This window comes from Lissotriton helveticus, chromosome 9 (genome assembly GCF_964261635.1).
Source record: "Lissotriton helveticus chromosome 9, aLisHel1.1, whole genome shotgun sequence".
Lineage (NCBI taxonomy): Eukaryota > Metazoa > Chordata > Amphibia > Caudata > Salamandridae > Lissotriton > Lissotriton helveticus.
Genome location: NC_136070.1, coordinates 848,029,783 through 848,056,496, shown reverse-complemented (window position 1 = coordinate 848,056,496; position 26,714 = coordinate 848,029,783). Strand labels below are relative to the sequence as shown.

At 43.1% G+C, this 26,714-nt stretch overlaps 1 long non-coding RNA gene across 1 annotated transcript in view; it reads right to left on the bottom strand.

Annotated features, from left to right (window-relative positions):
* Nucleotides 1-26,714, bottom strand: part of LOC144783016 (uncharacterized) — a 273,950-nt gene that overhangs the window by 147,159 nt on the left and 100,077 nt on the right. The gene's annotated exons all lie outside the window — the stretch shown is intronic.

Here is a 26,714-nt window from a genome sequence, read left to right as displayed (position 1 = left end):
CTGGTCGATTTAAGTGAAAAAAAGACAAGTTTGGGGTTAAATCAGGCTCGTTTAACTTAGATCTCTTCTCTGGGGTTACTAAAGGAAGCTATTTTTATGAGATATTGTGGATTTCCGCAAAACATGTGACAAATATAAACAAATTGTGAGGGGGTGAGGAATCATGGGGGATATTGTGGGACAGTTTTTCTGCTGTAGGGGGCATGGCTTAACGCCCGGTGCGGATGGCGGCTCCAACGTGAGCGCTCCGTTTCAGCCGGGGGAGCTAACGACTCGCGTCTTCTGTCTGCACCCGGAGAAGGCGGATACCATTACCGGAGAACTGCAGGAGTGCCGTAGGACTGGTTTCGGCCCCCTGCAGCAGTCTTTGCTACTTTTCCAGCGTGCGACTCTGCGGCCGTGGCTTCATGACGGCCGCGACCGCCATTTTGCGTTTCTGAAGCGCTTTCAGCGCGATGCCGCCACACGCTAATGCCGACCACCTGCAACGCCTGTGACTCCTCATTGCGCTCATGGTGAGCTACTACCTGCTTCTCTTTACTGTCAGTGCCATTATACTTAACATTTCGTCCCCTTGAGGATGTCGTTTTCAGCTGCTTCAGTCTGAGTGGCCATTTTGTTTATACCTGGCATCTTCCTTCCACATTTGTCACCTGTGGTAGCAGCTTATGCCGATTCTCCATATTTGAATGGCACTTCTCTGATGTTTTTCCACGGCACGCCTACACTTGCTCTCCTTTCTAGACTATTGGAACACCCTCGAACCTGCAGGTCCACATATAATATACGCATTTTTTTTTTTTATTTGATGCGCATTTCTTTCAGACGTCAGAGGTGTACCAAAGTTGGGACTTCGAGGAGATGCTCTTTCCAGCTATGACGGCCATTTTGTGGATTTTCTCTCTTATCTCCTGAACTCATTGCGTGTGTCATTTATCGCTAGCATCTGCCTTAGCTTTATGAATGACTCTTCTTGTTCTTTCTAGCCTCCTACTGCAGTTTATGTTTTTTGAAGATTGTGGAGCTGCTTCAAGTGTGGTGTTGGTGCTTTTCTTGGTAGTGCTGCACTTCCATGGGCAAGCTTACGCCGGACTCCGTCCCTAAAGCTTCGAAGCACGTTTTCGTTAAAAATTCTAAGGTGTTCTCAGCATTAGCTCAGTTAGAAGCTTCTCAAATACCTTCTGTCTCTACATCACATCATACAATGGAGCACCCCACACAGACTTCGGAGAAAGGCACCACTAAGAGACTGAAAAAGGATCCTCCTTCACCGACTACCATTGCCGCCACCCTATCCATGGAGCTGTTGTTGGAGGAGATAAGAGCACTTCGCCCTTTTATGGAGGAAACCAATGCCAAGCTACAGGTTCTGACTGATAATTGGTCACAAATGGACACAAGAGTCACATCAGCAGAACGCAGTGTTTCTTCTCTTCAGGAGTCGGCTACTAAGATCTCACACATGCACTCGCAGATCTCCTCTCTTCAGAAACAGGTGGAGGACCTTAAAAACTCGTATTAGGCGCAATATTTTGCGCATCTACGGCCTGGTGGAGGGCTGGGAGGGGAGTGATCCCATTGCTTTTTTTAAGTCTTTTCTACCTAAACTTCTGCGCATGCCTGAGGACACTGTACTCAACATCCAGCGGGCCCATAGACTTGGCCGGGTTTCGTCTCCTACTTCTACTCCATCGAGACCGAGAGGTGTCATCATGTATTTCCTAGAATACACCGACCTCCTAAAAGTCCTCTCAGTGGCCAGAGCTTCTCCTCGTCTTACCTGGTCAGGTTCCTCTCTGTTTTTTGCGCAAGACTACGCCAGAACCACGGCGAACCGTCGCAAGGCTTTCCTGGATATGAGGCCTGCTCTTCGCTCCATCGGCGCTAGATATGGACTTTTCCATCCATGCCTCTTCAGAGTTACATACAATAATAAAACAATGACTTACGAAGATCCTGTTAGACTCCAGAGCTTCTTGAACTCCTGCCAAGCTGCTGAATGGACCTTTCTGGTCCCTCTTCTTCTTTTCCTCCGTGACTTGGCTGGCTTGTGGATGTCTTTCCTTGTTTAGCTTCTTTTATCCGTTCCTCAAGTTTACAAGTTGTACTTTGTGTTTCTATATGCTCCTGTATTTCTTTTTATTTCCTTATATTTATCTTTCTCCTGTTTTGCATCTTTGATTCTTCGCTTATCTTGATGGCGTTTGTTTATATTGGCTCCCTGTCCTAATGTTGTCCTCGTGTTTTCACAGGTTCCGCTTCGCGTTCCGTGTTGTTCCCCCGGCTGGGCGGTTTGCTGACCCTGGACGCCCTGCCTCTTCCAGTTGCCTTTACCCCCCCTCCTCCTTTCTCCTTTCACGTTTGATCCATTTCCTGGTTGTGCTTCCTCACCTACCTTCTCTGTAAGTACACTTTCCCTTCTTGTTTAATATGTCAGTTTTGTCCCTTGTTTCCTCTCTTCCTAACTTTGTCCCTTTTTTTTCCTATTTGAAGGTGTCTCCTCCTCTCGACTGGCTTCTACTTTTCTATTTTCTCTTTTTTCAATTTTTGTTATTAGATCTTTTGGACTCTTTACCCTATTTTTCTGAATTTACGCGTTTTCTTCCGATACTTCTTGTCTGCCCTATTTACTTTCTTGTCTATTCATTTCTGCTCTGTTCTTCTCTTCTTTTCCCTGCTTTCTCTCTCATTGTTATATTTTTTCATTTTCTTTTCTCTTACCGCTTCGTGACCATTATTATACTCTGCTTTAATCTCGCTTGTATCTTTCTTACTACATCCATATTCTCTGTATCGATTTCTAGCATATACCTATCTCACCTTACCTCTTTTTTCCTTCTCATCCACTATTTCTTCCTACTCTTCTCTCTTGAATTCATCTCTTCTTCCTTATTTTCTCTTTCCTTTGTTCCTGTCATTTCTGCTCATTTACATCTCCTTCATCTGTTTCTCTTTATGGGCTCACTTTCTCAATTCGTTCCATATGTTTACCGTATTCTGTTTTTTATCTCATGTCATTGAAAATAGTTACATGGAATGTTAAGGGCATTAATTCTCCAATTAAGCGTCAAAGAATTTTATCTCACCTAGCTAGGCTAAATGTTGATGTTGCATTTCTAGAAGAAACCCGTTTATCTGATGTAGAATCTGCAAAACTTAAGAGGGGCTGGGTGGGTGAGGTTTATTATTCCCAGGGAGATGGTAAACGCAACGGAGTTGCTATTCTCTGTCGCAATTCCCTCTCTCACTCCTTGATCATTCAGGAATCGGACGCTGATGGGCGCTGGATACATGTTAAACTGTCTCTTAGAGGTGTTCCAATTTCTCTTCTCAATGTTTACGCTCCCAGGGGTGGTGATCCTACTTTTTGGCATGTGTTATCTCAACATATCCCTCAATTTGTTGATGATAACTTCATCTGGGCGGGTGATTGCAAACAACCCCTTGATCCCTTCCTTGACAGGAACTCTAAAACCTCCTTTATCCCGAATAAATCTCACAAACTTTTTGCTCAAGCCATATACCAGCATAAACTCATTGATGCGTGGCGTCTTTGTAATCTAGTGACGAGGGAATTCACTTTTTACTCCCCTTGTCATCGCTCCCAATCTCGGATTGATTATATTTTTGCTACCCACAATATTGCCCAAACTCTTACTCATGCCGAAATTGGTCAATTTTACTTTCGGATCATGCCCCTGTCTTTGTTCATCTTGACATACTCCCCAAACCTGTTGGGCCCAAGAGGTGGCGTTTTAATAATGCCCTTCTCTTAGACCCCAAATTTACTGCCTCCTTTACCGAATTCTTCGATGAATTTTTTCTGTTTAATGATACCCCCTCCATTCCTAAGCATAACATTTGGGATACCTTCAAAGCTGCGGCACGAGATTTCATAATTGGCTATGTGGCAAAAAAACGGAAAATTGCTCGCAAATTTACTGGGGACCTACTCCAAGACATCAAGAAATTGGAACACGCCTATTTTACTTCACACTCACAAGACAGTTTAACTGCCCTTGTTGCTGCCAAAATGAAGTTCAACAAAAAATCTTCAGAGGATGCCTCCCTGTATCTCTTAAAATCAAGTGCAAAGTTTTATGGGGGCAAAAACAAAGCAGGGAAGATTTTAGCCAATTATCTGAAAGTCAAGCATAATAAATTGAATATTGAGTCCGTTTATGACACACATTCCGTTCTTAAACACAAAGACGCTGATATCCTCACTGAATTCTCCCTTTTCTATAAAGCCCTTTACTCTTCTGAATGTCAGCCTTCCTCTCAATCCTTAGACCGTTTCTTCTCTACTATACACAAGCCTGACCATTTTCCTCTTGATCTCTCTCACTTAGAATTAGATATTTCTCAGCGTGAGTTACTCTCAGCACTCCAACTTCTCAAAAAAGACAAGGCCCCTGGACCAGATGGTTTTACTGTTGAATTCTTCCTTCATTTTTCAAAGTTACTCATCCCGAAATTGCACTCCCTCATAGACACATTTGTAAGCTTGGGTGCCTCTTCAGGTTCCTTCTCTTATGCCCACATATGTCTTATACCCAAAGAGGGAAAGGATACTAAGCATTGCAAAAATTATCGACCAATCTCTCTGTGCAATATTGACTATAAAATATTCGCTAAATCACTTGCAGTACGTCTAGACCTTCTACTCCCGGAGCTATTGGGCGAGGAACAATCTGGCTTTGTCAAGGGTTGATTTATCACTGATAACACTAGACTTTTGTTTAACGTCCTTTCAAACTCCCAGCGCTTGCCCCACTCTCTGGCAGCGATTGCCCTAGATGCTGAGAAAGCATTTGATAGGGTTGAATGGACCTATCTTTTTCATACCCTTAAATGGTTTGATATTGGCCCTAAATTTGTTTCTTTGATTTCTTCATTGTACTCCAACCAGCGTGCGGCAGTATGCGCTAATGGTTTGGTCTCCTCCTTTTTTGAATTAGGCAGAGGTGTCCGTCAGGGATGTCTCCTGTCCCCTTTTCTTTTTAACTTGGCCTTAGAACCTTTTTTATCCAGGCTCCGTCAAAACCCTAATGTTCATGGCTTCCACACCCTGAACTCCCACGTCAAGATTATAGCATACGCCGATGATATTCTACTTTTTATTTCTAATCCCATTGAATCCATTCCTGCTTTCCTTGCTGAAGTTAGTACTTATCACCCGAATATCTGGTTATAAGCTTAACAATGATAAATGTGAGATTTTACCCTTGACGAACTCTACTTTCAAGCCTGATTTCAGCTCCTCGAACTTTACATGCAGCTCTTCACACATCAAATACCTCGGCTTACATGTTACCCCCTCCATTTCAGACACAGTTTCCCTTTGTTTAAATAAGTGTATTCAAAAAGGTTCGGAGTTGGCGACTAGATGGCATCCCTTTTACTTATCTTGGTGGGGCCGACTTGACACCATCAAGATGATGCTATCTCCAATAATCCTCTACACCATTTCTAACATCCCAGTGCCCATTCCCTCCAAATTTTTCAAGACGATCAACTCAGTCTTGATATCCTTCCTTTGGAACAACAAAAAGCCCAGAATGTCCCTTGCTAGGTTTATACGCCCCAAGTCAGAGGGTGTAGTCAATTTCCCGGATTTTCCAATCTATCATAAGTCATTTATGTTACGACAGGCTTCTTTTTGGTTACAGGACCCGGCCTCTCCTTGTCCTTTGTGGGCTAAAGTTGAACGCCTCTTTCTTTCTCCGTTTTCTTTTGCTTAGTATCTTTCCTTTTCACGAAAACCCTCGTCTATTTCTACTATTCACAAATTTACCACTAAACTACTCTTATCTTCTTTACCCTCTCCTCCTATGACAGTTGCTGATTTCCTTTCTTCCACTATTTGGTACAACATGTTCCTCTTGATTCGTAACAAATCCTTTTATTGGAAATCATAGAGGCAAAAGGGGTTAATCTGGGTCTCCCAATTATTTTCGCACTCTACTTTCATACCTTTCCCAACTCTATGCTCCACCTATGGTCTTCCTGCTTCCTTTGCTCATAAATATCTCCTACTTAAGGAGACAGTCATGGCAACTTACATTCGACTCTTACAAACACATACTTCTCCCACATCTCTTACCCCCACATCACAACTTCTCTCCTTTTTGCGTGTCACTCCCAAAGCCTCCTCTATCTACAGAAATTTTCATACTAAGGATTCCATTAGACTCAAGTCTAAAGTGGAGGAACATTGGGAACATGACCTTGCCATGTCTTGGTCCATTCGTCTGTGGGACAAAATCTGGACTAAGATCCGTAAATCCTCCAGAGCGGCGATCTTGACACAATCCTTGTTCTTCATTTACAACCGACTCCTTCTTACACCATCTGACCTCAATAAACGCTTCCCAGAAACTCCACACGTCTGTTGGTCCTGTTCCTCACCACAAGCAACTCTATTTCATATGTTGTTTCTTTGTAAATCTGTTCATGATTTTTGGTTGCAGGTTTGGGCTCAAATCAATGTTATTTTTCATACTCGCATTCCTTTTTCCTATGTTAATATTTTCTTAGGGAGTCTTTCTCCTTGTTGGGAAACTGTTGATATTAATATCCAGATCATTGATTTATTTTAGCTGTTGCATTTCAGCAGATCACAATTAATTGGAAAAATGTTTCTAACATCTCCTTTAAAGCATGGTGGTATAATGTGTGTCACAACCACAGACTAGATACTGCTTTTGTTTTTCCTGCTCACATGGCGACAAAACGTATGGATTTATGGCTGCCTGTCACACTTTTTTTTGATGCATGTGCTAACCGTTCATTTCATCCACCTCCTTCCCAACAAGAGGTTTCCAAGCCTCCTTAATTGCCCTTCACATTTCTTCTTTCCTTCATTATGATTTTTATGGTTTTATTCCTGTATAGTTATATTTTGCAATTATTTTATCTCCTCCACTTTGCGCTGATGCCCATGATTATTTCTCTTCACTGTTTGTAATCATATTGATACCATTGAGTATTACTGTTTTTATATTATTATCTCCTATTTTTATGCTTTGTATTGACACCTTGCATTTCTCTTCTTTACTTAATAAAATTCTTTTTTGAACTTAAAAAGTTTTTCTGCTGTATCTTGCGGCCAGGTAAAACAAGATAAAATATAATTTTTAGAGTGCATGTTCACTCCTGAAAAGTTTTTGGGTGCATATTGACAGAATAATAGATGTTCATTGCTAATCAGAGTTCACTAGTTTTATCAGCCCCAGAGGAACGAAAGGCTGAGCGAACCTACCAGTCAAGCACAGAATCCAGGAAGAAATGCATTAGTCAACTGAGGAAACAGACCATGGGGGCATATTAACAACAGCCAGCGATAATGATGATGAGCTAGCGATAATTATATTATCGCAGACTATCTCTGGTATTTATCGACCTGTTAGCGCGTAATTAACAATGCGTTACTCCAGGGTGATAAATATTCAAGAGATAGCGAGGTCATCGCCCTTTTGCAGGGAACATCGCTTATTTTCCAGCGATGTTCCCGGCAAAAGGGTGATAACCTTCCTGATATGACCCAGAGGGTCGTATCAGCATAATCTACCCCCTATGTAGAGATGGCTAAGTCAGGATTTTAGCAAACGTTATTTTTCACCAAAATCTAATGTGTGCTAAAATCATGTGGGCTGCCTTGTAAATATTGCGATGTAAACATCAGCGATATTTGCAAGGTAGCCCATCTGGCGTACGCCCAGTAACGCCCACTTTGCATTTCATTAGAGATGCAAAGGGAGGCGCTGGGGAAAAGGGTGCTAACATGCGATTATGCATGTTAGCACCCTCTTGTAAATAGGGCGCTGGTTTTATCTCCGCTTTTTTGGCTTTGTAAGCCAAAAAAGCAGAGATAAAACCCTAGTAAATATGCCCCCACATTTCTTGTTTGATTAATGCAGATTGCATCACGTTATTTGTGAGCACTGAACTGGTTCTCCATGGACGTTTGGTAGCCTTTTAATCATACTGTTCAATTAAGAGACTTAAGATCCAGTTGATTCTAAATGTGTATCTCAGAGTTTACTTATAAAGCAAAGTGACCCTTTTGACTCTATGCTGTCTACTCCAGTTTCTCAGACATGTGCTTCCCAGTATTCAGAGTTGTCATGCATGGAAGGTTGGTATGTTTCAGAGCCTGTTCTCACTAAGAGTATTTAAATTGGCATCATGTTTGGTTGATTATTATTTATGGTAATTTTCTTCTATGCGGGAGATTATGTAGTGTTCTGTATTTATATTCTAATTAACTGTGATATATATATAGCTACAAAGTATTTCTCCTATGACCTTTTTCTATACGCTATATGTTCCATTCTGGAACATATCTCCAGTTGCTAGGAGAAAGGTCAGTTCTTCAGGGCTCTCTCTTGAGCAACTGGTGAAAGATGTGGGTCCTGTTATTTAGAGCCTGTTTTCATTAAACTACTTTATGGATTTTTACTATGGCTCCTGCTTTGTTTGTCAGCCACCCCGATACTTCAGCTCCCTTGGGATTTAAGGGTCCACTGTATGCTTTTGTTTAACATGTCTCGTAGTTCCAGTGCCATGATGACTGTCATTTATATACATTCAGTCTCATATCATCCAGAATAGTGGAGATGATCAATTCAATGCCAGGTGCCAGCGGAAATGCTTCCACCACTCTTTATCTCCATATGTTAAGATAATATTGACTTGTATACATTGTTGCAATTCTTCAATGTTTATCTTTACATCAATTCTACCTGAGAGGGAAGATTAAAGGTTGCTTTGTAGTTAGATATGTCAGCAGAGTCTGAGTGAAGTTTATCAGCAAAGGGGTGAAAAGCAAGGTGCTTCACCACAAAATCCAGGAGACATTAGATCAGTTAAACCAAGAAGGGTCCCATCCATCCTTAGTAACTGCTGCTTATCATCTAGTCAGCTCTTCCTCAGTCATCATTTAATAACCTCAACAAGTTCCACAACCATAGTTATCATCACATTCAAGGTTCTGAATATACAAGTGAGATACCACACACCTCCCATCTAAGACCTATTTACAGATGTACACAAAAAGTTAAGCAAAATACACAAATAAGAATTCTGAAGTTCAGAAATAGATGCAGAAATAACATTTCCTATCTGTAATAAAAGAGGCGCTCTTGTGATTTGGCACCCTATGATGACCCCGACTACCATCATTTTAACTGACTTTAATGTGTTATTTTATCCTAGCCTTAATATAGGACGGTCCAGCATGTGCCTGCTTCTCTTCTGTTACCAAACCTCTATTTCCATCTCTATTTTTGCCTTTCTCCAAAACACCTCTCTAAGATGGCCGCCACTCCTATCCCGGGTCTGCCTCTTGCATTTCCACACTCCTGGTCACATGTGCTACAATCACATGATGCCTACCATTAATAATTCGTAGAACACCCCCTTAGCTCCTTGACCAGCGCATTGGACCCCTGCCGACCGGCGCGCTTACAGAGTATTCACTCGGTAAGTTCTAACCCTAAATCTCCTTGCGACACTGCACACGATATTCGATGAGGGTAACTAATTGCATACCCCATCCTTCAGGTCCTGCCGTATTCGCCATCATCGACGGCCCGGCTTTCATTGAATCGCACCAATTCCTGACTCGAAATACCGCTGCTGGAAGTTTTTTGGTCACTATTACTGGTAAGAACCCTCCTGTGACCTTACCCTCGACAACCTTGTACTACGAGCAGTTCATTTATGAATCTTCACTTTTTACCCGCAGGCATTTGCCTCTTCTGACGGCATTGCCTAAGGCCCTGCTGTCTTAGGAGGGGAAGTAGCCAGATTTTCCTTAATTCGGAGAACAGCTTGCAAAAGAAAACTAGGTGAATGGTAGACTGTTCTGAGTGGGACTCACACAGACACGGGGGTAACAATCTTCACCAGTCGTTCATTTTGGGAGTGGCCACTAATCTATGTACCAAGCCCAGTGTAAATCTCGTCAAGAGCAATCTGTCGTAGCCCCATGGGACAACATTTAAATAGGGTTCCATACCCAAAGAAGTAAGCCTTAACTGATGTTGATTCACTGTGGGTTTGGAGGCTTCGTCTGCTATTCTAAGGGAACCCAACATTCCAAGGCTCTCTTTCTTCAGGGTTTCCCTCGAGACTCGAGCCATCAAGCTGGGGTTTGAATAAAAGGCAGGGTGTCCAAGATCATTCATGAACCTACACACGAAGCTGAGCCAGGGATTCTTCAGCGCCCCGTCCAGCCCAGTGCTGTCGTGCAGGGTATCTCTATTTAGATGAGTCTGCTCGCTAACCCATATCCTGTACCGGAGGAGTAATGGCTCAAGTTTGATATGGTCTGCTAGGTACGGGACACCCAGCTCCTCATGGAACACAAAGGAGGACGTGCCAGGGGGGACGGAAAGGATGTATCATAGAAGAGAATTTTCCATGGCTTGTAAAGGGAGGGAATTGGCAATCCCCCACACCCCTGCCCTGTATGTCGCTGCTGAGATGCACTGGGCCTTATATATTTGCAAAAATTCGCCGGGCGGCTTCCTGCCCAGTTTCTTTGCAAAAATGGCCAGGGCGCTAGTAGATCTACTGAAGCCCAGTTTTTTCTGCTCAATTGCCCGGGACCATGTATCGTTCTAAGAGAAAAGGACACCGAGATACGAAAAAGTACTCGTAGATGCTAGCTTCCTACCATCCAGGCAGATGTCCCTGCCCGTTTCCCTGCGAATACCTGTGCCACAGCTCATTATGAATGTTTTGGAAACATTAATATTTAGACCCAAGTCAAGCATAAAGATATTAAAACTGTCCAAAAGCCTTTGTAAACCATTTCCTGCACGCGCCATTAAAACAGCGTCGTATGCGTATAGGAGAGCCGGTATTGGTTTCCCACCTGCTTGAAGGAAATCTTGCCCACTCTTTAGGAGTGCCTCAGCCAGCCCGTTGATATATAAATTAGAAAGGAAAGGGGCCAGGACACAACCCTGCCTGACCCCTCTTCTGACTGGAAATCCTGCTGTGCGCTCACCCTCCACCACGCATCTGACGCTCACTGAGGTTCCCACATAAAAACGCTGCTGAAAGATAATTATATTTGGGTCCACCCCTCGGTCAGCAAGGATCTCCCATAACCTTGCATGGATTACAGAATCGAATGCTGCAGTTAATTCAACGAAGACTTAGCATCGTCTCCCTTTTTTGGCTCTTGTGTATTTTCCAATGATAATTGCCAGATTTAAACTCTGCTCTATGGTTCCCAATCCCTCACAAAACCCGTACTCAAGGTGGGACTGAACATGGTTTTCTGCTGCCCAGTCTTGTAATCACTGCCGGACGACTCGACCTGCCACCTTCACCATGGAATCAAGAAGGGACATTGGTCTATAACAGCTAGGATCATGATGATCTCCCTTCTTGAATATTGGAACAATTATGGACTCTGACCAGGTCTTCGGAAAGGTAGTGCGATCACTTGCATTAACCAGCTGGGTTAGTAATGGGCCCCATAGCAGAACATTTGACTTAAACAAGTCCATTGGCCCACCGTCAGGGCCCGGAGCCTTACCCCGCTTGCTACGAGCAAGAGCCAAAACAAATTCGTCCAGCGTTACATTAAGGTTGCCATAATATATAGAGTGAGATCCCAGGGATAATTACTCACCGGCGGCTGGGCCAATATATAATGCAGAGAATTGACTTATCCAGTCCTTTTCTGGGATCGCGATCTCAAAGGAAGGGCCCCACCTCTACCCAAAGGGAGGACCTTAAAATCTTACAAAAGGCCTTCTTTTGGGCAGTGGCGTGCAGTGACTCCCAGGCTTCCTACCTCATAGACCTCTTTCTTACCAAAATAGCCTTCCTTTTTCCCTCACGTGATCTAGGTTGTCTCTGAAGCTCTGTCTTCACACTAGAATAAGCCTTAGTGCACGCACTATTGAACCAGCCTGGGGGTTTCGGCCCATTGCGGCATTGAACACTCAATAGGTTCCCAACCTCTTTAGTTATCTCAAGGAAAGAGAGCGCTATGTCATCTGCAGTGCAAAACTCTTTGAAACAGGTGTCAAAGGCAGTTTTACAAGATACAATGAACTGTTTCATCAATACCTCCAGGTCTACTTTGGACCAACGAAGAGCATACCCATGCAGTTTTTTCAGCTGGAAGGTACCCATCATCCGGTTTGCTGGATTCTTCCCCACAGTGCTTTGGGCAGGTAAATGTAACTTAAAGGTAGAGCGGATAATGGTCGCTCAGTGCAATGCTCCCTATCATGAAGGACAGCAAACTTGGGGCAAGGGTATGTGAAACCAGCATAAAATCAATGGTGGAAACAAGACCTCTTCCATTAAAGGTCGGGGACATAATCACAGGGGAGGGAACAAGTTCATTCACAAAACCCTGATCATATTGGGACTTTAATTTCAAGTTGGCTGATTTACACAATGCACAATTAAAATCCCGCAGCAGAATAATCACGGTGTCCATAGAGCTTGATTTGCAAATAGCATCGAGGGCCTCAACATTCCTTAAAAGCTCCGTCCCAAGCTCTCCCGCCGGAACAGTATTATAAAAATGTATGTGAGGCACTCTCTTAGCGTGCTTTATGAACAATTGAATATTCTGATAATGACAATCCCCAGGGCAAAAAACAATCTTACCACCACTAACATATTGGAAATGTACGTACATAACCCTCCCTTAGGCCTTCTTCCTAAACCCTTCACCGCCGGGGTGTTGTAGGTCATATAGCCTGAAATATGTACTGGTTCCAGCTCCCATTTTTCTTGTAAATACAGGATATCCATGCTGTCTATAAACTCACACCATAGGGGATTTGAGATCTTAGCACGCAACCCTATGATGTTCCAGGAGATCATACTAGTTCCTATTGTTACTATGTTGGGAGTGTGGTTCACTGGGAGAGTGTATAGATACTGACTTGCAGTGTGAAAGGACCCTACTGTGGTGCGTAGGGGACTAGCATTATTACTCAAATCTTCCATATGGAAATTACCACGTGTAAACTCTGTACAGTTACGCGCGGTAGTAGTGGGAGGTGAATTAGTGCTAGTGCTAGATCTAGCTATCCTACTACGCTGAGCTACGGGACAGGCCACCGGCGCAGTCTTATTCGGATGTTTTCATAAATTATATATAGGTGTGTATCATCAGCATACAGTTCAATGTTCTTGATTCTGTATGCTCCATTTGGATTAATTCAGCCATGCAGCTGAAGGATGAGGTTAACCTTTTAAGTAAATGATCTTCGCCTCTCAAGCATGTTTCCAGTGTACTCTGTAAAGGTGAATTGTTGTCAAGGGTGAATGCTGCATAGAGGACCAGCACGTTTTCCTCTCTTTTGCATGGGATGTGGAAGTAGTTGTCACTCACTTAGAGTACCTCCTTGGTTTGACTAATCCTCAACAAAAAATGTTAGCTGAGTAGGGAAGCTTTTTTAATGGAGCTCTTTTTAATGTTTGAAAGTAGAACTGAGAGGCCTGTAATGACTAGGGACTTATTAGATCAGAGGTTTTTAGAAATGCTCAATGCCTGACCTACTTTGAGATAGTTGATGTCTTTACTAGTAGAAATCAAACACTGGTCGATTTAAGTGAAAAAAGACAAGTTTGGGGTTAAATCAGGCTCGTTTAACTTAGATCTCTTCTCTGGGGTTACTAAAGGAAGCTATTTTTATGAGATATTGTGGATTTCCGCAAAACATGTGACAAATATAAACAAATTGTGAGTCGGTGAGGAATCATGGGGAATATTGTGGGACAGTTTTTCTGCTGTAGGGGGCGTGGCTTAGCACCCGGTGCGGATGGCGGCTCCAACGTGAGCGCTCCGTTTCAGCCGGGGGAGCTAACGACTCGCGTCTTCTGTCTGCACCCGGAGAAGGCGGATACCATTACCGGAGAACTGCAGGAGTGCCGTAGGACTGGTTTCGGCTCCCTGCAGCAGTCTTTGCTACTTTTCCAGCGTGCGACTCTGCGGCCGTGGCTTCATGACGGCCGCGACCGCCATTTTGCATTTCTGAAGCGCTTTCAGAGCGATGCCTTCACACGCTAATGCCGACCACCTGCAACGCCTGTGACTCCTCATTGCGCTCATGGTGAGCTACTACCTGCTTCTCTTTACTGTCAGTGCCATTATACTTAACATTTCGTCCCCTTGAGGATGTCGTTTTCAGCTGCTTCAGTCTGAGTGGCCATTTTGTTTATACCTGGCATCTTCCTTTCACATTTGTCACCTGTGGTAGCAGCTTATGCCGATTCTCCAAATTTGAACGGCACTTCTCTGATGTTTTTCCACGGCACGCCTACACTTGCTCTCCTTTCTAGACTATTGGAACACCCTCGAACCTGCAGGTCCACATATAATATACGCATTTAAAAAAGAAAAAATTGATGCGCATTTCTTTCAGACGTCAGAGGTGTACCAAAGTTGGGACTTCGAGGAGATGCTCTTTCCAGCTATGACGGCCATTTTGTGGATTCTCTCTCTTATCTCCTGAACTCATTCCGTGTGTCATTTATCGCTAGCAGCTGCCTTCGCTTTATGAATGACTCTTCTTGTTCTTTCTAGCCTCCTACTGCAGTTTATGTTTTTTGAAGATTGTGGAGCTGCTTCAAGTGTGGTGTTGGTGATTTTCTTGGTAGTGCTGCACTTCCATGGGCAAGCTTACGCCGGACTCCGTCCCTAAAGCTTCGAAGCACGTTTTCATTAAAAATTCTAAGGTGTTCTCAGCATTAGCTCAGTTAGAAGCTTCTCAAACACCTTCTGTCTCTACATCACATCATATAATGGAGCACCCCACACAAACTTCGGAGAAAGGCACCACTAAGAGACTGAAAAAGGATCCTCCTTCACCGACTACCACTGCCGCCACCATATACATGGAGCTGTTGTTGGAGGAGATAAGAGCACTTCGCCCTTTTATGGAGGAAACCAATGCCAAGCTACAGGTTCTGACTGATAATTGGTCACAAATGGACACAAGAGTCACATCAGCAGAACGCAGTGTTTCTTCTCTTCAGGAGTCGGCTACTAAGATCTCACACATGCACTCGCAGATTTCCTCTCCTCAGAAACAGGTGGAGGACCTTAAAAACTCGTATTAGGCGCAATATTTTGTGCATCTATGGCCTGGTGGAGGGCTGGGAGGGGAGTGATCCCATTGCTTTTTTTAAGTCTTTTCTACCTAAACTTCTGCGCATGCCTGAGGACACTGTACACAACATCCAGCGGGCCCATAGACTTGGCCGGGTTTCGTCTCCTACTTCTACTCCATCGAGATCGAGAGGTGTCATCATGTTTTTCCTAGAATACACCGACCTCCTAAAAGTCCTCTCAGTGGTCAGAGCTTCTCCTCGTCTTACCTGGTTAGGTTCCTCTCTGTTTTTTGCGCAAGACTACGCCACAACCACGGCGAACCGTCGCAAGGCTTTTCTGGATATGAGGCCTGCTCTTCGCTCCATCGGCGCTAGATATGGACTTTTCCATCCATGCCTCTTCAGAGTTACATACAATAATAAAACAATGACTTACGAAGATCCTGTTCGACTCCAGAGCTTCTTGAACTCCTGCCAAGCTGCTGAAATGGACCTTTCTGGTCCCTCTTCTTCTTTTCCTCCGTGACTTGGCTAGCTTGTGGATGTCTTTCCTTGTTTAGCTTCTTTTATCCGTTCCTCAAGTTTACAAGTTGTACTTTGTGTTTCTATATGCTCCTGTGCTTCTTTTTATTTCCTTATATTTATCTTTCTCCTGTTTAGTATCTTTGATTCTTCGCTTATCTTGATGGCGTTTGTTTATATTGGCTCCCTGTCCTAATTTTGTCCTCGTGTTTTCACAGGTTCCGCTTCGCGTTCCGTGTTGTTCCCCCGGCTGGGCGGTTTGCTGACCCTGGACACCCTGCCTCTTCCAGTTGCCTTTACCCCCCCTCCTCCTTTTACGTTTGATCCATTTCCTGGTTGTGCTTCCTCACCTACCTTCCCTGTAAGTACACTTTCCCTTCTTGTTTAATATGTCAGTTTTGTCCCTTGTTTCCTCTCTTCCTAACTTTGTCTCTTTTTTTTCCTATTTGAAGGTGTCTCCTCCTCTCGACTGGCTTCTACTTTTCTATTTTCTCTTTTTTCATTTTTTGTTATTAGATCTTTTGGACTCTTTACCCTATTTTTCTGAATTTACGCGTTTTCTTCCGATACTTCTTGTCTGCCCTATTTACTTTCTTGTCTATTCCTTTCTGCTCTGTTCTTCTCTTCTTTTCCCTGCTTTCTCTCTCATTGTTATATTTTTTCATTTTCTTTTCTCTTACCGCTTCGTGACCATTATTATACTCTGCTTTAATCTCGCTTGTTCCTTTCTTACTACATCCATATTCTCTGTATCGATTTCTGGCATATACATATCTCACCTTACCTCTTTTTTCCTTCTCATCCACTATTTCTTCTTACTCTTCTCTCTTGAATTCATCTCTTCTTCCTTATTTTCTTTTTCCTTTGTTTCTGTCATTTCTGCTCATTTCCATCTCCATCTGTTTCTCTTTATGGGCTCACTTTCTCAATTCGTTCCCTATGTTTACCGTAGTCTGTTTTTTATCTCATGTCATTGAAAATAGTTACATGGAATGTTAAGGGCATTAATTCTCCAATTAAGCGTCAAAGAATTTTATCTCACCTAGTTAGGCTAAATGTTGATGTTGCATTTCTACAAGAAACCCATTTATCTGATGTAGAATCTGCAAAACTTAAGAGGGGCTGGGTGGGTGAGGTTTATTATTCCCAGGGAGATGGTAAATGCAACAGAGTTGCAATTCTCAGTCGCAATTCCCTCTCTCACTCCTTGATCATTCAGGAATCGGACGCTGATGGGCGCTGGATTCATGTTAAACTGTCTCTTAGAGGTGTTCCAATTTCTCTTCTCAATTTTTACGCTCCCAGGGGTGGTGATCCTACTTTTTGGCATGTGTTATCTCAACATATCACTTGATTTGTTGATGATAACTTCATCTGGGCAGGTGATTGCAACCAACCCCTTGATCCCTTCCTTGACAGAAACTCTAAAACTTCCTTCATCTCGAATAAATCTCACAAACTTTTTGCTCAAGCCATATACCAGCATAAACTCATTGATGCGTGGCGTCTTTGTAATCTAGTGACGAGGGAATTCACTTTTTACTCCCCTTGTCATCGCTCCCAATCTCGGATTGATTATATTTTTGCTACCCACAATATTGCCCAAACTCTTACTCATGCCGAAATTGGTCAATTTTACTTTCGGATCATGCCCCTGTCTTTGTTCATCTTGACATACTCCCCAAACCTGTTGGGCCCAAGAGGTGGCGTTTTAATAATGCCCTTCTCTTAGACCCCAAATTTACTGCCTCCTTTACCGAATTATTCGATGAATTGTTTCTGTTTATTGATACCCCCTCCATTCCTAAGCATACCATTTGGGATACCTTCAAAGCTGGGGCACGAGATTTCATAATTGGCTATGTGGCAAAAAAACTGAAAATTGCTCGCAAATTTACTGGGGTCCTACTCCAAGACATCAAGAAATTGGAACACGCCTATTTTACTACACACTCACAAGACAGTTTAACTGCCCTTGTTGCTGCCAAAATGAAGTTCAACAAAAAATCTTCAGAGGATGTCTCCCCGTATCTCTTAAAATCAAGTGCAAAGTTTTATGGGTGCAAAAACAAAGCAGGGAAGATTTTATCCAATTATATGAAAGTCAAGCATAATAAATTGAATATTGAGTCCGTTTATGACATGCATTCCGTTCTTAAACACAAAGACGCTGATATCCTCACTGAATTCTCCCTTTTCTACAAAGCCGTTTACTCTTCTGAATCTCAGCCTTCCTCTCAATCCTTAGACCGTTTCTTCTCTACTATACACAAGCCTGACCATTTTCCTCTTGATCTCTCTCACTTAGAATTAGATATTTCTCAGCGTGAGTTACTCTCAGCACTCCAACTTCTCAAAGAAGACAAGGCCCCTGGACCAGATGGTCTTACTGTTGAATTCTTCCTTCATTTTTCAAAGTTAATCATCCCGAAATTGCACTCCCTCATAGACACATTTGTAAGCTTGGGTGCCTCTTCAGGTTCCTTCTCTTATGCCAACATATGTCTTATACCCAAAGAGGGAAAAGATACTAAGCATTGCAAAAATTATCGACCAATCTCTCGGGTCAATATTGACTATAAAATATTCGCTAAATCACTTGCAGTACGTCTAGACCTTCTACTCCCGGAGCTTTTGGGCGAGGAACAATCTGGCTTCGTCAAGGGTTGATTTATCACTGATAACACTAGACTTTTGTTTAACGTCCTTTGAAACTTCCAGCGCTTGCCCCACTCTCTGGCAGTAATTGCCCTAGATGCTGAGAAAGCATTTGATAGGGTTGAATGGACCTATCTTTTTCATACCCTTAAATGGTTTGGTATTGGCCCTAAATTTGTCTCTTTGATTTCTTCATTGTACTCCAACCCGCGTGCGGCAGTATGCGCTAATGGTTTGGTCTCCTCCTTTTTTGAATTAGGCAGCGGTGTCCGTCAGGGATGTCTCCTGTCCCCTTTTCTTTTTAACTTGGCCTTAGAACCTTTTTTATTCAGGCTCCGTCAAAACCCTAATGTTCATGGCTTCCACACCCTGAACTCCCACGTCAAGATTATAGCATACGCCAATGATATTCTACTTTTTATTTCTAATCCCATTGAATCCATTCCTGCTTTCCTTGCTGAAGTTAGTACTTATTCCCGAATATCTGGTTATAAGCTTAACAATGATAAATGTGAGATTTTACCCTTGACGAACTCTACTTTCAAGCCTGATTTCAGCTCCTCGAACTTTACATGGAGCTCTTCACACATCAAATACCTCGGCTTACATGTTACCCCCTCCATTTCAGACACAGTTTCCCTTTGTTTAAATAAGTGTATTCAAAAAGGTTCGGAGTTGGCGACTAGATGGCATCCCCCTTAATATCTTGGTGGGGCCGACTTGACACCATCAAGATGATGCTATCTCCAATAATCCTCTACACCATTTCTAACATCCCAGTGCCCATTCCCTCCAAATTTTTCAAGACGATCAACTCAGTCTTGATATCCTTTCTTTGGAACAACAAAAAGCCCAGAATGTCCCTTGCTAGGCTTATATGCCCCAAGTCAGAGGGTGGAGTCAATTTCCCGGATTTTCCAATCTATCATAAGGCATTTGTGTTACGACAGGCTTCTTTTTGGTTACAGGACCCGGCCTCTCCTTGTCCTTTGTGGGCTAAAGTTGAACACCTCTTTCTTTCTCCCTTCTCTTTTGCTTAGTATCTTTCCTTTTCACGAAAACCCTCGTCTATTTCTACTATTCACAAATTTACCACTAAACTACTCTTATCTTCTTTACCCTCTCCTCCTATGACAGTTGCTGATTTCCTTTCTTCCACTATTTGGCACAACATGTTCCTCTTGATTCGTAACAAATCCTTTTATTGGAAATCATGGAGGCAAAAGGGGTTAATCTGGGTCTCCCAATTATTTTTGCACTCTACTTTCATACCTTTCCCAACTCTATGCTCCACCTATGGTCTTCCTGCTTCCTTTGCTCATAAATATCTCCTACAGTAGACAGGAGACAGGAGACAGTCATGGCAACTTACATTCGACTCTTACAAACACATACTTCTCCCACATCTCTTACCCCCACATCACAACTTCTCTCCTTTTTGCGTGTCACTCCCAAAGCCTCCTCTATCTACAGAAATTTTCATACTAAGGATTCCATTAGACCCAAGTCTAAAGTGGAGGAACATTGGGAACATGACCTTGCCATGTCTTGGTCCATTCGTCTGTGAGACAAAATCTGGACTAAGATCCGTAAATCCTCCAGAGCAGCGACCTTGACACAATCCTTGTTCTTCATTTACAACCGACTCCTTCTTACACCATCTGACCTCAATAAACGCTTCCCAGAAACTCCACACGTCTGTTGGTCCTGTTCCTCACCACAAGCAACTCTATTTCATATGTTGTTTCTTTGTAAATCTGTTCATGATTTTTGGTTGCAGGTTTGGGCTCAAATCAATGTAATTTTTCATACTCGCATTCCTTTTTCCTCCGTTAATATTTTCTTAGGGAGTCTTTCTCCTTGTTGGGAAACTGTTGATATTAATATCCAGATCATTGATTTATTTTAGCTGTTGCATTTCAGCAGATCACAATTAATTGGGAAAATGTTTCTAACATCTCCTTTAAAGCATGGTGGTATAATGTGTGTCACAACCACAGACTAGATACTGCTTTTGTTTTTCCTGCTAACATGGCGACAAAACGTATGGATTTATGGCTGCCTGTCACACTTTATTTTGATGCATGTGCTAACCGTTCATTTCATCCACCTCCTTCCCAACAAGAGGTTTCCAAGCCTCCTTAATTGCCCTTCACATTTCTTCTTTCCTTCATTATGATTTTTATGGTTTTATTCCTGTATAGTTATATTTTGCAATTATTTTATCTCCTCCACTTTGCTCTGATGCCCATGATTATTTCTCTTCATTGTTTGTAATCATATTGATACCATTGAGTATTACTGTTTTAATATTATTATCTCCTATTTGTATGCTTTGTATTGACACCTTGCTTTTCTCTTCTTTACTTAATACAATTCTTTTTTGAACTTAAAAAGTTTTTCTGCTGTATCTTGCGGCCTGGTAAAACAAGATAAAATATAATTTTTAGAGTGCATGTTCACTCCTGAAAAGTTTTTGGGTGCATATTGACAGAATAATAGATGTTTATTGCTAATCAGAGTTCACTAGTTTTATCAGCCCCAGAGGAACGAAAGGCTGAGCAAACCTACCAGTCAAGCACAGAATCCAGGATGAAATGCATTAGTCAACTGAGGAAACAGACCATGGGGGCATATTAACAACAGCCAGCGATAATGATGATGAGCTTAGTGATAATTATATTATTGCAGACTATCTCTGGTATTTATCGCCCTGGTAGCGCGTAATTAACAATGCGTTACTCCAGGGTGATAAAAATTCAAGAGATAGCGAGGTCATCGCCCTTTTGCAGGGAACATCGCTTATTTTCCAGCGATGTTCCTGGCAAAAGGGTGATAACCTTCCTGATATGACCCAGAGGGTCGTATCAGCATAATCTACCCCCTATGTAGAGATGGCTAAGTCAGGATTTTAGCAAACGTTATTTTTCGCCAAAATCTAACGTGTGCTAAAATCATGTGGGATGCCTTGTAAATATTGTGATGTAAACATCAGCGATATTTGCAAGGTAGCCCATTTGGCGTTCGCCCAGTAACGCCCACTTTGCATCTCATTAGAGATGCAAAGGGAGGCGCTGGGAAAAAGGGTGCTAACATGCGATTATGCATGTTAGCACCCTCTTGTAAATAGGGCGCTGGTTTTATCTCCGCTTTTTTGGCTTTGTAAGCCAAAAAAGCAGAGATAAAACCCTAGTAAATAGGCCCCCATATTTCTTGTTTGATTAATGCAGATTGCATCACGTTATTTGTGAGCACTGAACTGGTTCTCCATGGACGTTTGGTAGCCTTTTAATCATACTGTTCAATTAAGAGACTTAAGATCCAGTTGATTCTAAATGTGTATCTCAGAGTTTACTTATAAAGCAAAGTGATCCTTTTGACTCTATGCTGTCTACTCCAGTTTCTCAGACATGTGCTTCCCAGTATTCAGAGTTGTCATGCATGGCAGGTTGGTATGTTTCAGAGCCTGTTCTCACTAAGAGTATTTAAATTGCCATCATGTTTGGTTGATTATTATTTATGGTAATTTTCTTCTATGCGGGAGATTATGTAGTGTTCTGTATTTATATTCTAATTAACTGTGATATATATATAGCTACAAAGTATTTCTCCTATGACCTTTTTCTATCCGCTATATGTTCCATTCTGGAACATATCTCCAGTTGCTAGGAGAAAGGTCAGTACTTCAGGGCTCTCTCTTGAGCAACTGGTGAAAGATGTGGGTCCTGTTATTTAGAGCCTGTTTTCATTAAACTACTTTATGGATTTTTACTATGGCTCCTGCTTTGTTTGTCAGCCACCCCGATACTACAGCTCCCTTGGGATTTATGGGTCCACTGTTTGCTTTTGTTTAACACGTCTCGTAGTTCCAGTGCCATGATGACTGCCCTTTATATACATTCAGTCTCATATCATCCAGAATAGTGGAGATGATCAATTCAATGCCAGGTGCCAGCGGAAATGCTTCCACCACTCTTTATCTCTGTATGTTAAGAAAATATTGACTTGTATACATTGTTGCAATTCTTCAATACTTATCTTTACGTCAATTCTACCTGAGAGGGAAGATTAAAGGTTGCTTTGTAGTTAGATATGTCAGCAGAGTCTGAGTGAAGTTTATCAGCAAAGGGGTGAAAAGCAAGGTGCTTCACCACAAAATCCAGGAGACATTAGATCAGTTAAACCAAGAAGGGTCCCATCCATCCTTAGTAACTGCTGCTTATCATCTAGTCAGCTCTTCCTCAGTCATCATTTAATAACCTCAACAAGTTCCACAACCATAGTTATCATCACATTCAAGGTTCTGCATATACAAGTGAGATACCACACACCTCCCATCTAAGACCTATTTACAGATGTACACAAAAAGTTAAGCAAAATACACAAATAAGAATTCTGAATTTCAGAAATAGATGCAGAAATAACATTTCCTATCTGTAATAAAAGAGGCCCTCTTGTGATTTGGCACCCTATGATGACCCCGACTACCATCATTTTAACTGACTTTAATGTGTTATTTCATCCTAGCCTTAATGTAGGACGGTCCAGCATATGCCTGCTTCTCTTCTGTTCTGTTACCAAACCTCTATTTCCATCTCTATTTTTGCCTTTCTCCAAAACACCTCTCTAAGATGGCCGCCACTCCTATCCCGGGTGTGCCTCTTCCATTTCCACACCCCTGGTCACATGTGCTACAATCACATGATGCCTACCATTAATAATTCATGGAACACCCCCTTAGCTCCACGACCAGCGCATTGCACCCCCGCCGACCGGCGCGCTTACAGAGTATTCACTCGGTAAGTTCTAACCCTAAATCTCCTTGCGACACTGCGCACGATATTCGATGTGGGTAATTAATTGCATACCCCATCCTTCAGGTCCTGCCGTATTCGCCATCATCGATGGCCCGGCTTTCATTGAATCGTACCAATTCCTGACTCGAAATACCGCTGCTGGAAGTTTTTTGGTCACTATTACTGGTAAGAACCCTCCTGTGACCTTACCCTCGACAACCTTGTACTAGGAGCAGTTCATTTATGAACTTCACTTTTTACCCGCAGGCATTTGCCTCTTCTGAAGGCATTGCCTAAGGCCCTGCTGTCTTAGGAGGGGAAGTAGCCAGATTTTCCTTAATTCGGAGAACAGCTTGCAAAAGAAAACTAGGTGAATGGTAGACTGTTCTGAGTGGGACTCACACAGACACGGGGTAACAATCTTCACCAGTCGTTCATTTTGGGAGTGGCCACTAATCTATGTACCAAGCCCAGTGTAAATCTCATCAAGAGCATTCTGTCAATACCCCATGGGACAACATTTAAATAGGGTTCCATACCCACAGAAGTAAGCCTTAACTGATGTTGAATCACTGTGGGTTTGGAGGCTTCGTCTGCTATTCTAAGGGAACCCAACATTCCAAGGCTCTCTTTCTTCAGGGTTTCCCTCGAGACTTGAGCCATCAAGCTGGGGTTTGAATAAAAGGCAGGGTGTCCAAGATCATTCATGAACCTACACAGGAAGCTGAGCCATGGAATCTTCAGCGCCCCGTCCAGCCAGTGCTGTCCTGCAGGGTATCTCTATTTAGATGAGTCTGCTCGCTAACCCATATCCTGTACCGGCCTAGTAATGGCTCAAGTTTGATATGGTCTGCTAGGTACGGGACACCCAGCTCCTCATGGAACACAAAGGAGGACGTGCCAGGGGGGACGGAAAGGATGTATCGTAGAAGAGAATTTTCCATGGCTTGTAAAGGGAGGGAATTGGCAATCCCCCACACACCTGCCCTGTATGTCGCTGCTGAGATGCACTGGGCCTTACATATTTGCAAAAGTTCGCCGGGCGGCTTCCTGCCCAGTTTCTTTGCAAAAATGGCCAGGGCGCTAGTAGATCTACTGAAGCCCAGTTTTTTCTGCTCAATTGCCCGGGACCATGTATCGTTCTGAGAGAAAAGGACACCGAGATACGAAAAAGTACTCGTAGATGCTAGCTTCCTACCATCCAGGCAGATGTCCCTGCCCGTTTCCCTGCGAATACCTGTGCCACAGCTCATTATGAATGGTTTGGAAAAATTAATATTTAGACCAAAGTCAGCATAAAGATATTAAAACTGTCCAAAAGCCTTTGTAAACCATTTCCTGCACGCGCCATTAAAACAGCGTCGTCTGCGTATAGGAGAGCCGGTATTGGTCTCCCACCTGCTTGAAGGAAATCTTGCCCACTCTTTAGGAGTGCCTCAGCCAGCCCGTTGATATATAAATTAGAAAGGAAAGGGGCCAGGACACAACCTTGCCTGACCCCTCTTCTGACTGGAAATCCTGCTGTGCGCTCACCCTCCACCGCGTATCTGACACTCACTGAGACTCCCACATAAAAACGCTGCAGAAAGATAATTATATTTGGGTCCACCCCTAGGTCAGCAAGGATCTCCCATAACCTTGCATGGATTACTGAATCGAATGCTGCAGTTAAGTCAACGAAGACTAAGCATCGTCTCCCTTTTTTGGCTCTTGTTTATTTTCCAACGATAATTGCCAGATTTAAACTCTGCTCTATGGTTCCCAATCCCTCCCAAAACCCGTACTGAAGGTGGGACTAAACATGGTTTTCTGCTGCCCAGTCTTGCAATCACTGCAGGACGACTCGACCTGCCACCTTCACCATGGAATCAAGAAGGGAAATTAGTCTATAACAGCTAGGATCATGACGATCTCCCTTCTTGAATATTGGAACAATTATGGACTCTGACCAGGTCTTCAGAAAGGTAGTGCGATCACTGGCATTAACCAGCTGGGTTAGTAATGGGCCCCAAAGCAGAACATTTGACTTAAACAAGTCCATTGGCACACCGTCAGGGCCCGGAGCCTTACCCCACTTGCTACGAGCAAGAGCCAAAACCAATTCGTCCAGCGTTACATTAAGGTTGCCATAATATATAGAGTGAGATCCCAGGGATAATTGCTCACTGGCGGCTGGGCCAATATATAATGCAGAGAATTGACTTATCCAGTCCTTTTCTAGGATCGCGATCTCAAAGGAAGGGCCCCACCTCTATCCAAAGGGAGGACCTTAAAATCTTACAAAAGGCCTTCTTTGCGGCAGTGGCGTGCAGTGACTCCCGGGCTTCCTACCTCATAGACCTCTTTCTTACCAAAATAGCCTTCCTTTTTCTCTCACGTGATCTAGGTTGTCTGTGAAGCTCTGCCTTCACACTAGAATAAGCCTTAGTGCACGCACTATTGAACCAGCCGGGGGGTTTCGGCCCATTGCGGCATTGAACACTCAATAGGTTCCCAACCTCTTTAGTTATCTCAAGGAAAGAGAGCGCTATGTCATCTGCAGTGGAAATCTCATTCAAACAGGTGTCAAAGGCAGTTTTACAAGATACAATGAGCTGTTTCATCAAAACCTCCAGGTCTACTTTGGACCAACGAAGAGCATACCCATTCAGTTTTTTCAGCTGGAAGGTACCCATCATCCGGTTTGCTGGGTTCTTCCCCACAGTGCTTTGGGCAGGTAAATGTAACTTAAAGGTAGAGCGGATAATGGTCGCTCAGTGCAATGCTCCCTATCATGAAGGACAGCAAACTTGGGGCAAGGGTATGTGAAACCAGCATAAAATCAATGGTGGAAACAAGACCTCTTCCATTAAAGGTCGGGGACATAATCACAGGGGAGGGAACAAGGTAATTCACAAAACCCAGATCATATTGGGACTTTAATTTCAAGTTGGCTGATTTACACAATGCAGTTAAAATCCCCCAGCAGAATATTCACGGTGTCCATAGAGCTTGAATTGCAAATAGCATCCAGGGCCTCAACATTCCTTAAAAGCTCTGTCCCAAGCTCTCCCGCCGGAACAGTATTATAAAAATTTATGTGGAGCACTCTCTTAGCGTGCTTTATGAACAATTGAATATTCTGGTAATGACAATCCCCAGGGCAAAAAACAATCTTACCACCACTAACATATTGGAAATGTACGTACATAACCCTCCCTTAGGTATTCTTCCCAAATCCTTCACCGCTGGGGTGTTGTAGGTCATGTAGCCTGAAATATGTACTGGTTCCAGCTCCCATGTTTCTTGTAAATACAGGGTATCCGTGCTGTCTATAAACTCACACCATAGGGGATTTGAGATCTTGGCACGCAACCCTATGATGTTCCAGGAGATCATACTAGTTCCTATTGTTACTATGTTGGGAGTGTGGTTCACTGGGAGAGTGTATAGATACTTACTTGCAGTGTGAAAGGACCCTACTGTGGTGCGTAGGGAACTAGCATTATTACTCAAATCTTCCATATGGAAATTACCACGTGTAAACTCTGTACAGTTACGCGCGGTAGTAGTGGGAGGTGAATTAGTGCTAGTGCTAGATCTAGCTGTCCTACTACGCTGACCTACGGGACAGGCCACCGACGCAGTCTTATTCGG